Here is a 12,002-nt window from a genome sequence, read left to right as displayed (position 1 = left end):
TTTTCTTTAGTCCATGTTCAACATAAACATGACCTGTTGCTCTATCTCTTCAGTCGCAAGGACATAATTTTACCGCTTGAATATAAAAACTTCCTCAAAATCTAATTTTCTTCCACGTGAAATAATTTTAGCAACCTTACGAAACTTCTGCATAAATGATAATTGAGGTCCTTCAGCCTTTTGTCCACTGTAAAATTATAAACTTTGACAGATTTACGAAAGTCAGTAGAAAAATGTAAAGCTGAGAATTTAAAGTTCACAGCACGCAAATATGTACACAAAAAGATTATTATTGAGAACTTGTGGAATTTTATAAGTGTTAGTGCTTCTAACAAAATCTGTAAAACCGAGAAAGATATATGTACAGCACATATATAAAAAAAATCCAATTTTAATACCCATTGAAGCGCAACTAATGTTGTCGAACGTGTAAACCACTCCTCATTCAACCAGAATCTAATGGAATCTTTCGTTTTTTTTTTTCACCAGAGCTTTTCTTATCATTTTTCCTTGGTGACAATCTTCTAAACCCGTAGATTTACCCTGGCACTCCATAGTAGCGCATAGATTTATGTCATGCATTTTCCATAGATATTCCGCACAATTCTTCACCTCGTGCGCAACACAAGAATAATATTATGAAAAGATATATAAGCAAAAATTTCTATAGTGCTTCTATTCAACTTATTCATACAATTTCTAGCACTTGCAATTCTTTCTAAAATTGAAATGCACAAGAAAATGAGCAATAAAAATTAAATTTGGATTGAATTAAAGAAAATTTGATAAGTACTCAATTATCCAACGAAAAACAATTAAATTTTTTTGCAGGTTTTTGGAAAAGACAAAAAATATCTGTTACTATTTTAAACATTAATTATATAAATTAGATCCATTTATTAAAAACCATTATTTTTACAAAACTTATTTTTTACTCACAAAATTTATTTTTACGATACACCATTATGAAATAATAAAAGGCATGTGAAAAATAATTTTATGAAGTCTGTCTGATCTAAAAGATTTATAAGAAATATTACTAGAGTAAGTGTGCCAAATTCCGGCCAGCTTGCAATTTCGGCCATATTTTTTATTCGTCGAATTTCCATGAATTTTTAATTTTTGCATACTCTTGAGATTGTACAATGCAAAAAATTATAAAAAACGTCGCTTCGACGAGCAAGATGATCTGAAAAAGACATTGAAAGAATTCTGGAAGGGCAAGGAACTATGAGAATGAAGGTGGCCGAAATAGGCCACCAATACTACGTCTACATTTTTATTCATTTTAAAATGTATTAAGAATGATTTTAGAGAAAATAAAGATGATAAACTGTCTGCAAGGTTCCAAGCAACACTCCTCATAAAAGAGTAACAAAAATATTCAATTTTTATTAAAAATATAGCATTTCAAAATTGAGGCTTTGTCGCTTGCATGCAACTATGCCGAAATTCGGCACACTTACCCTAAATAAAATTTAGTGCTATTTTTTTGTTTTGACTTTTAAAATTATTATTAGTAAAATTTCTGAAACTTGTTGTCAATTTTGTAATTTAAGAAGCTTTGATGGTATTTAATTGATTTGAACTGAAAACAAATATTTCAGTTTAAATTGAAGTGATTAACCAAATTTAGCATTTTTTGGATTATTTAATGAGCAGAAATATTTATAAATAATTATGACTTTATTTTAAAAACAAAATTGAATTAGCAATAACTTTGCACAAATCATGGGGGAAATTTCTGTTCAAACTTGAGTGGGAATTTTCGAAGGGAAGCTCCGTCCGGACGCGGCAACACAAATTGTGGAGTTTTCAACCAAAAAATCAAAAAACTCACTCATCTCCAGAGCTTTCGACACACTCCGCGTCTTCCTCAGTGGTCGAGTAATGCCAAAAATCACTGGGTTTCGTTAGGCGGGGGATCTTAGAAATTTGGTGGGATGGTTCCAGGATGCTCTGCTAACACGGGGTTGTTTCCTGATGATTGAAGAATGTTTGGTGCTGCCTCCGAGATCTTTCTGTCGACATAATAATAAACAAATATGTTAAAACCAATGAAACTGAACTAAAATATATCGATTTTGATTCAACCGAATTTCTAAACTTAAAAAACAAGAGGGAGATATTAGGGTGAAAATGTGTACACCACTTCCAGACACTTCCACAATTTGTATGGAAGATTCCTTTACACTTCCAGCATTTTGGAAGACTCCTCAAAAATGCTGCAATATTTCCAGCACTTCTTGCACTTCCATGCACTTCTCGTGCTTAGGAATCAGTAATTTATTTAATTTCAGTAATTCAAAATTTTGAGAAGGGTTTATCAAGGTGTACAAAAAGAATTCTTTTTATGGATTTTGAAGAGACCAGCGAAGCTACTTCTGGAAAAAACACTCTCTAAAAAAAAGTATTGTCGTTTCTAATTTATTGAAACTGTTTTGGAAAGTCTGTAAGAGACTAAAAGTACGAGTGTAGCAACTAATCTATCACTTCAGAAGTACATTATCGGCCAAAAGTTTGTTGACAATAATAAATTGCAACAGAAAGAATTGTTTTCCTAAAGTCGATCATTTTTAGCACTTAAAATTTTCTTGTCACATTTGAAAATGTTACTTAAATTACTCTGAAAAATAGATCATCCGACAGGACAGCGGTCAGATGAGTGAGATGTTTTTTAAGCTTACTCTCAAAACTCTATGCTCCAACACGGCTCTTACTTCATTGCCGTTAATCTCAAAGACTTCATATCCGTTCAACTACAGCACAGGATCCGGAAAATCCTGTACTCCAGAATTGGATAGAGATGTCTTTGAGGTAAAAGATCAGCAACGGAAAGTACCATAGTAACGAGTTATACAGTTCATACAGTTCCAAGAGTTCCGCTCATTCCTTTCAGTGAAAAGTTGTGGTACCGATGTATCGGGCTTTTAAGCACATCCAAGCTTTTCTAAATAGCGAAATACGATCGAATAATTGTTTTCCATAATCTTAATAATCTCTTCAATTATTGTCCATAAATTTTCTTCCACTCACAATATTGCCATCAATGTTGGAGACTGTTTAAAATAAAGTTGATCCTTTCAAGAATAAATCCTAATATCTTAATTTTCCTAGCCACTCATTTATTTAAGTACGATCTAAATAAACCCCCAAAATACTTTTTCGATCACTTACATCTTTCCAAAATTCGACTTACATTGAATAGCACAAAGGCACCTTTCGTTCCTTACGTATTTTGTAAGAGTTCTTCAAAGGACATATCGATTTATTTGAAGGATACTAGCATTAGACGGATATAAAAAATATAATCATACCAATAAAAGCAAAAAAAGTAAACATGAATTGTGGAGGTAACCTACGGGATACTCTTTAACGACATTTCTTAAGTCCTACGAACTTATGCAATCATCCAAGACAAACACATTTGCATTAAGTTAGAAAAAATTATATATCAAATTGATTCAAAGTCAACTACAATAGCTATATTATTATTTGCGAGCAATTGCATGTATTTGAAACTTCTGTCAAAATTAAAAAAATATATATTGTAATGGCAAAGACAAAATTTTCATAAAAAATGTATATTGGGAATAAATTTATATCCTTTAATTGAATATTAAATAAATTATAAATTAAGATACTAAATTTTAAGGTTATTTACTCCATTTTATTATCAGCAAACTTTTTCGAATTATTATGCTGCCCGAATTTAAAATCTGAGCTAAAAGTAGCGTATAGTCTGCAAAATTCCGAATTAGACACAGCAGACATTATTTTCAGGCACTGCCACTTCCAAACACTTCCAAGCACTTCATTTTCAGCAGTACACCACTTCCGACTCTAATATCTCCCCCTTATTAAAAAAAAAGACCATACCTTATTTTTCTGACATACTTTACATTTTAAATGCTTCAGTTCATATATGAAATGATTTATGAAAAGTTTTGTTAAATCTGGAAGTGCCATTTCATAATTAAAATTAAATTAAAATATTAAAAAAAACTGTTTTATCGAACTACTTCCCCTACCTCTCAGATAAAACGGAAATTCATTCATACATATTAATTCTCAATTGTGCATATTCCAGTACATCAAACATATTTTCCAGAAATGGACAAAATGATTTGATTGAATGGAAATTGATTGCAATTCTATTGAAAATAAATTACTGAGTGAGAAGAGTGTATTATTTAGTATCACTCAATAGGTATAATTTTGAATGCTACTCAACAGGTTTTAAAATAGTATTTTTTTCACGGTGATGATATTTAATTAATAAATGGAGTAGGGAAAAGCGAGGGGTGTATCTAGCAAATTGAGTGTTTTTACTGTAGCTGGAAAAAAAAATAAATTGAAATATTGATTGACGTGATACTTCGTTAAAAAGTTGTAGGATGTATCAAAAATTTTTAGACTGTCCCAACCAAATAGGTTTTCAGCATGACACCTCAACAAGAATATTTTTTACAGTCTCATGTTCAGACTCATGTTCAGATGGTGATGAGATTGAGAGCAGGAGATTCTCTAACTTGCTCTCTAAAGTTTTTGTGTGACCACATGGGGTGTCTGTCGGTGTGGCATCTCTTCATTCACACAAATTCAACTACCCTTCATTTTAAGGGTGGAGGTGCTCCAAACAAAGCGCAGTTAAATGGTACTTTCACAACCAGGGGTAAGGATGGGAGTTTGATGATCCTTTGGCGTTGATGCGGAAGTGATGGTAGAGTGTTTTGCAGTGATTGTTTGGTGTCTTCTCTGCTCCTGACAGTATCTCATGGAGCTTCACAAAAGTCCTGAAAAGTTCCTTTGTCTCATAAGAAAAGGCAACAATATTCACATTCACACTTTCATTTCAGTGAGGTGGTTTTTATAGTGATTTAAGGAACTTTATATAAAAAACATATTTATTCGTTTACTAATGAGAAATTGATACAAATGAATTTTAGGTTTATTCATGTTCCTCTTAATATTCAATATCACTGTTTGTGTTTTAATTAATAACAAAACATGTTTGAGAGTCATTAAAGATTTTAAATACGATATCTCTTTGTTACAATCATGTAAATTTTTTTTATATGAATTTAAAGTTTTTTTCTATTACAATTTCAATTATATTGAGCTTAAAGGGTTACGTGGATCACGAATTCTGGAAGAGAGTATTACGCATTTTATCATAACGGGGAAGTGGGGCACCTTTGAATGTTGGGCAGATTTGAAATTGGAATTTTTCTCCTATGTTTAAATGGAACCAGGGTTGTACTTTTACATAGTAAAAAATATTTTTTACATTTTACATGTAAAAAATATGTGAAGATTTAAAAAATATGTAGAAATGTAAAATAAGAAAATAAAGCATTTTTTAATCTTTTAAACAAATCCTGTAAGCAATTTTAATATTGATATTGCTTATGAGGAATATTAAGAAAACATTTTTGGGAAAGCCATGAACAAAATTTTGTTATGAAAACCTATTGATTGAAGTAAGTCAACGATTTTGTGTACATAAAACATACTCTCTGTGGTAAAATAAAGTTACTATTTTCTAATTAATCGTTCTTCTTCCACAGATGGGTATTTCAGAATGTTGTCTGTATTAAATGTATAATAGAACCACAATTAATATTGTTAGTAAACATGTAAAACAAAGTGACAAAAAATACAACTTTTTCCACTATTCGCAAATAGGGAAATAGCGTATGACTTGATCAATCAATTTTTAAAATTAAAAAAAAAATACATTTTAATAAAAGAACTTGCGATTTAGTGTATTTATAAAATTTGCAGCAAATTGCAAATTTATGCAAATTTGCAAAAATATGCAAAAATATGGTTAAAGTCATAGAACCGGCACTGCTTCAGTATAGAAAGATTAATATTATGTTCAAATCACGCCCAACTTAAGCCTAAAATGATTTCACTTAATTGTAAAAAAAAACTCATAGCTATAAAACGATAAGGCTAAAATTGCAAATAAAGAGCGCACAGCTTCAGTACAAAACGGTTAAAATTGAATATAAAATCCTCACAGCTCTCTAGCGAAACGTTTAGAAATTTAGATCGTTTTTACTCAGATTTTGTGCATATTTTATTAGAAATCGATATAATATCATAATTTCTGTGTAAATTTTTTAATCACAAATTGTAGGAGTCAGTACTGTACAAAGTCTTCTCAAAACAGAAACTTCTTTCAAAGAAACTTGCAAAATGAAGAAGAGGTAGGGGGACGCGGGGCGCCTCTGCAAATGGGCACCTTAAAATAGACTTTTTTATCCTATTTTTAAGTTTTAAAAGTTCACATTTCATTCGGAAATGATTTGGCTATAGCCGCTATAGCATTAATTTAAAATAAATATAGTATGTAATAGCTTTACATTTTAAATCAAAATTAGTGCAATAAATTGGAACGGCTTCAAAATCAAAATTCATGCAGCGACAAACACATTATATCCAGTTCAAATTAAAATATATTAAATAGGAAGGTTCATGTGCACGCAGCATATCAAATAGAATTGCATAAATTATTGGAAATGTTCAACATTTTAACAAAATCAATCAAAAGTGTTATTTTCTTTTCAGTGATATCATAAAATTTCACTACTTTATTAGCAGGAAATTAAATTGCATTGTTGAATAAATTATAACGTAGACATGTTTTACTGTTTGAATTTATAGTGGGGGAAATTATTGGAATTCACGACTTTTCAATATCCGCAAGTTTTTATATGTTACATCTTAGAGTTTTAATTTAGTTTAATTGTGCGAATCTCAAGATTTATGATACTCCGGTTTTTCTATCTGACGATTAGGGGAAATTGCGCTACCTTCGAACGACTCAAGCTTCGAACTACTTATATTTTTTCAATACTTTTTTTTTATTAATTTGACCCATTATAATATTATATTTTAATAGTTAGTTCAATGCCTTAAATTTCTAAAAAAAGAACCATGGGTCAAATCCATTAAGAACGTAGAAAAAAATGAGTTGTCCGAAGCTTGAGCCATCCGAAGGCAGTACGCTTTCTCCTACAGGCTAATAGGTTATATTGTTCGAAACAGCGGCTTCTGATCTTCGATGACCCCCACAAAAGAACATTTTCCTCTGTTTCTTCATTCTTTTATTTGATTTTCTACATCTTTGGAAAAATCTTTCGTCTTTTCATTATTGCATTATGTTCCATAGATAAAAATCTTATTAATATTTCGTTCATACACGATTTTTATCAAGAAAATTGTGTTTATAGGACTTGGCATAAGTTCACAATTGCTGTGTCATTAAGCTGCTATGGTTCAACCAGCAATGGACTATATTTCTGAATGAATCAGAAGTATTTCGGGCCTTCTATATCCCGTTTCAACGCTGAAGTATCAGACCACCCTATTAATATTATAACTATTTGATTAGTTTTCAAATTTTTGATAATAAGTCGGTAGTTGGAAACAAACTTTAAATGTGTTCGTATTTAGTTTAAAATTCTATATTTCTCAGAGTTTAACTACCAAAAATTGCGTATTTAAATTCTTATTAGTGTTTGCGTTTTCCTAAAGCATTTAGAGGAGACCGGGGTACAATTAGCCAGGGGCAGAAGTAGACAGTGGATTTTATTCGGTTCCCTTAAAATGTACCTTGGGCAAAGTATTTTTTAATGAAAGTAGAAACACATCCCCATATTTCCAGAAATATTTATAAGTCTGATCCTGTTATCCTACAACTTAGAAGCATTTTTATAAAATGGGTATAAAACTGCAGTTTTGATGTTTCAGTTTTTGGACCAGCATTTGGTTTTCTGAATTTGTAGTCAAGATTTCATGGTTTTACCTCGTTTCTGGTTTCATAAACCTAATTAAAAAATATTTTTCACTTGGAAAATAATTATCCAATTTTTTATATAAGACGAAAAACACTAAAACAGCCCTCGGGGCAGTTGTAGCCACTCTTCCGAGGCCGGATAAAACTATCAATGATTTTTCACTAATACATGGATAATTGTTAGATGAAAGAGTACTATTGATATTCCAAGCAATATTGCCATTCGGATGAAAAATTTGTGAAATAGATTTTTTCAGGATATTTTCATCAATTTTGCCGCAATTACAAAAATGTCATAAAAAAGTCGGCTAAAGTCTTTTTCATTAGGTTTAAGTTACATATTTAGTATCAGTGGGCTTCAGTGGATCAAGTGAAATAACACTTGGTATTTCCAGTTTTAAAATTTCGTCTGGAAAACTGGTGGCAAATAGCACCCCGAAAGTGGCTAAATCTACCCAGGCCGGGGCAGGCGTAGCCAATGTGTCATACTTTTTTCATTATCCTCTCTAGAAAAAGCCAAGGATTTGAGAGCTCTGAACTATACGGTTTTATACAGCCAATATCTTAATGCTACTTATGAAACATAAAAACATTAGACAAACTTTATCATTTTTTCACAAATCATGCGCGAAAAAAAAGCTTCATTTGCTGGCTAATTCTACCCCTGTCTCCCCTATAAAGAAATTTAGTTTTAATTCTTCAACTGGTGTGAAATTATGCAATTTTTAGTGTAAAGCAGTTTCTAATTTATCCTGTTTCATTATTATTCTAATAGAAAATCATGGTTGAGAGTTCACAATATCTCTAATATAGGTTTCACCGTAAAATTTTCTGCAAATTTCATAAACTGTTGGAAAAACTTTCAATGATATACATTTAAGCAAACTAAAACTTTGAAAGCTATCATCAGAAAACAAATTAAAATATACTGATGAAAATTTATAAAATTTAAAGTCTTGTTGAAATTTTATCCATTATTTTCATATGATTCACATTCACAAGAGTGAACGTTCTTTTTTTAGTTACTTTATTGTACTGTTTGTTTCTTTGCAGAAAACCTTGAAGGACATTCAAAATTCTGTTGGTGGTAATTTTTATCTATGTATATATTTTGGGATGATTTTCCCTTACATCAGTTCAAACATTGGAAAAACTGTAATACTTGAATTAAAAAAGTTACTTTCCCTTTGCATTTGTAATGAGTTGGTGGAATTGAACCGCATAACTTTTTTTTGTGACATGGAGGGAAACTTTTTTACACTGAAAGAATTCCACTTCCTTCCAGTTCAAGTTTTTGATACAGTCAATTCAGAAAATTGGGTATTCTGAAATAGGCGCACCAAGGGGTTCCTAAAGACCGCAAGTCAATGTCGCGCACTGTTTGGCAGCCAGGGTGGTGAGAAGTTGAAAACAAAATGGTGATTGTGGGATCGATCAGTTAAAATATCCAGATAAGATTTCTAAAATACATAATAACAAAAAAATAATTGATACTGAGTCGAATTCAAAATATTATACAATATATATTATTAGGGGAAGTACTCATAATTTTGGACAGAGTGCTTATAAGCATCAATGTCCTAAGTTTGAAATACAATATTTTCAATAATAATTGAATTTTTTGTTACTGTCTTTCCACAAGAGTTCTTTAGAAACTTGGCAGGATATTTATCATCTTTGCTCTTTCTAAAATTAATCTTCATTCGTTTAAATACGAATTGATATATACAGATTAATTTGACTTTAATTTTGAACACCTTGCTTGTAATTTTGGACACTTTGCTTGTAATTTTGGACAGCAAATCCGCCTCAATAGGATGCCAAGTATTCTTCATTTCAGGAATCAATCTTACCAAGTCTTCTTACTGTTTATGAGAAGGAATTGTAGAATGTCACAAAAAGCCCGAAAATTTTCCATATTATTAATTAATATTTTGATTCACGCATTCCCTGGCCCTTCCGGGACCCTTTTAAGACTTTTCTCACTACATCTCGTTCGTAGAGATGATGCTTCTATATTAGGCATTTATACAACCTAGTCATCCCAAAGCTAAAACTTTACAAAATTTCGAAAAAAACACACCTGTACAAAATAATAAGTATCACCTGACTGGTGAATCTCTTAGAAAATTTCCCATTTTTCATACGAAATACGTAATACCCAAGACAAATGTCACTTGAGATCAAATGCACAAATCGCTTTTAACGTTAATCAACACAATATTCAATGAATATTTTATAATATCATTTAAAAATATCGTGGAAAAATTGTTAGTACTTCACCACAGCTAAATAAGACTGAAGTAAACACGAAGTTCTGTCATATTCCTCGTAAGCAACTGCTCACACTGAAGTTTCTGTAAAACAATTTTAAATCAAATCATATTCAAAATATAACGAATTTAGTGCTAAACTCTTCCAAAAAGAACAAATATTTAGATAGAACACAATATCCATCAAATATTTGAAGAAAATTAAATAATCTTAATAAATTTATTTTTAGTGTCCAATATTACCCTCAAAGTGTCCAAATTTAGAAATTGTCCAAAATTATGAGCACTTCTCCCTATCTAAATTGGTTTTTCGGTTTATTAGAGTCAAATATTTATTCAGAACTACTGAGCATTATCTAATCGACTAAAAGGGGTTCATTTGAAAGGTCGTTAAATCCCGGACAGGTCTGAATTAGTTTAATAAATCATTGATATACTGATATTTAAAGTTATATTTTTTGGTTTACTTACTAATAAAGACGTAAAGGTGAAAAATTGGTGGTTATAAAAATCACTTTTTCTGACTTTTTAGGGAAAAACATAACTTTAGACGGCCGGCCGTAGGAAAAAAACTGTTTTGGTACACCGCTGTTCCAATCGGCCTTAAAGAATTAATTGGATAATAAACCGTTGAACATAAAAGAGAATTTTTCAAGAAGCTTAAAGTCGTGCATGAGTACGATAAAACGGTCCTATAAAATAGTTATACATCATCCAATTAATGTGAAGTAATATTCGAGAAAATAACATTCGAATGAAGTATAGTAGTCCATAATGCTTGGACGCTTTTCTACTCCTTATTGGTTGATAGAACTATATTTTTTACGACAGTCTAGTAAAAGTAGTTAACAGATTTCAATTTTGTGCTTAGAAGACTATAAATGACGTGCAAGTACTATAGTGCAACTCAAGTTGATATCATTAATTAAATATTCAATGTTGTTATATTTTATTAATATCCGTAAACATTCGTAGTAACAACCTAATTTTCATTGAGAAATTCTCTGTGTATTTCCCAAGGGAATTGCAGAGCAATCTCTCGGGTTATCAATATATATTTCCCTCGGGATTCTCAGGAACATCCAAATTAAACGTGACATCGAAGCAGAAAAGTGCTCCTTATTCTTGACAAATCTCTAGACTGCGCAGTTCAACAGATAGATTTATTACTGTATAATAACATCTATTAAAAAATGTTGAAAGGAAGGTATTATTTTATTGAGTAACATTTAATATAAAGCATGATATATATTAAAAAAATTAAGCTCACCGGCCAAAAGGCCAGGCTTGATCACTTTGGTTCCTTTTCATTTAATTAAATTAGAATAATTTCAGTTATAGGGGAATATAGGCATGGTTCGCACACAGTGAACCTTCCAACGATTCGAATTTTCTCTGTTTCCAAAGAGCTAGTTCGTCATTTCTTAGCCATAAGTTATTAACCTTATGAGGCGAGATGAGAAATAGTTCTTTGCAAACAGAGAAAATTCGCATCGTTTGAAGATTCACTGTATGCGAACCATACCTACATTCCCCTAAGCTTAAAATTTTCCTAGTTTAATTTAATTACAACGTAAAATTGATTTCAATTTGTAAAGAAGACTTTAGACAACAAATTTTGCATATTATTTGCACATAAAAGCTCTTTAAACTACGTTGAAGTATTCAATACAGTTCCAAGAATTAATTTAACCTCTCTTAAAAGCACTTTATAAATTACTCTGCAAAATATGTCAATCGTTAACAAAACCTCTATGGATTTAAATTTTCAGCAATAATTAAATAAACTGAACTTCAATTTATTTAAAGCGTTTTCAGTTTTATAAAAGAATATAGCGAAAAGACGAATATAAAATGTAAAACGAATGTAAAATTTGTTTAATAATTGACAATTATTGCATACTGGAGAAGAAACTTAT

At 30.9% G+C, this 12,002-nt stretch overlaps 1 protein-coding gene across 4 annotated transcripts in view; it reads left to right on the top strand.

Annotated features, from left to right (window-relative positions):
- LOC129808058 (inactive dipeptidyl peptidase 10) overlaps positions 1 to 12,002 on the top strand; it is a 273,322-nt gene that overhangs the window by 153,089 nt on the left and 108,231 nt on the right. The gene's annotated exons all lie outside the window — the stretch shown is intronic.

This window comes from Phlebotomus papatasi, chromosome 3 (genome assembly GCF_024763615.1).
Source record: "Phlebotomus papatasi isolate M1 chromosome 3, Ppap_2.1, whole genome shotgun sequence".
Classification (NCBI taxonomy): Eukaryota; Metazoa; Arthropoda; class Insecta; order Diptera; family Psychodidae; genus Phlebotomus; species Phlebotomus papatasi.
Note: the sequence above shows the minus strand (reverse complement) of the source record. Positions and strands in the feature narration are given on the sequence as shown.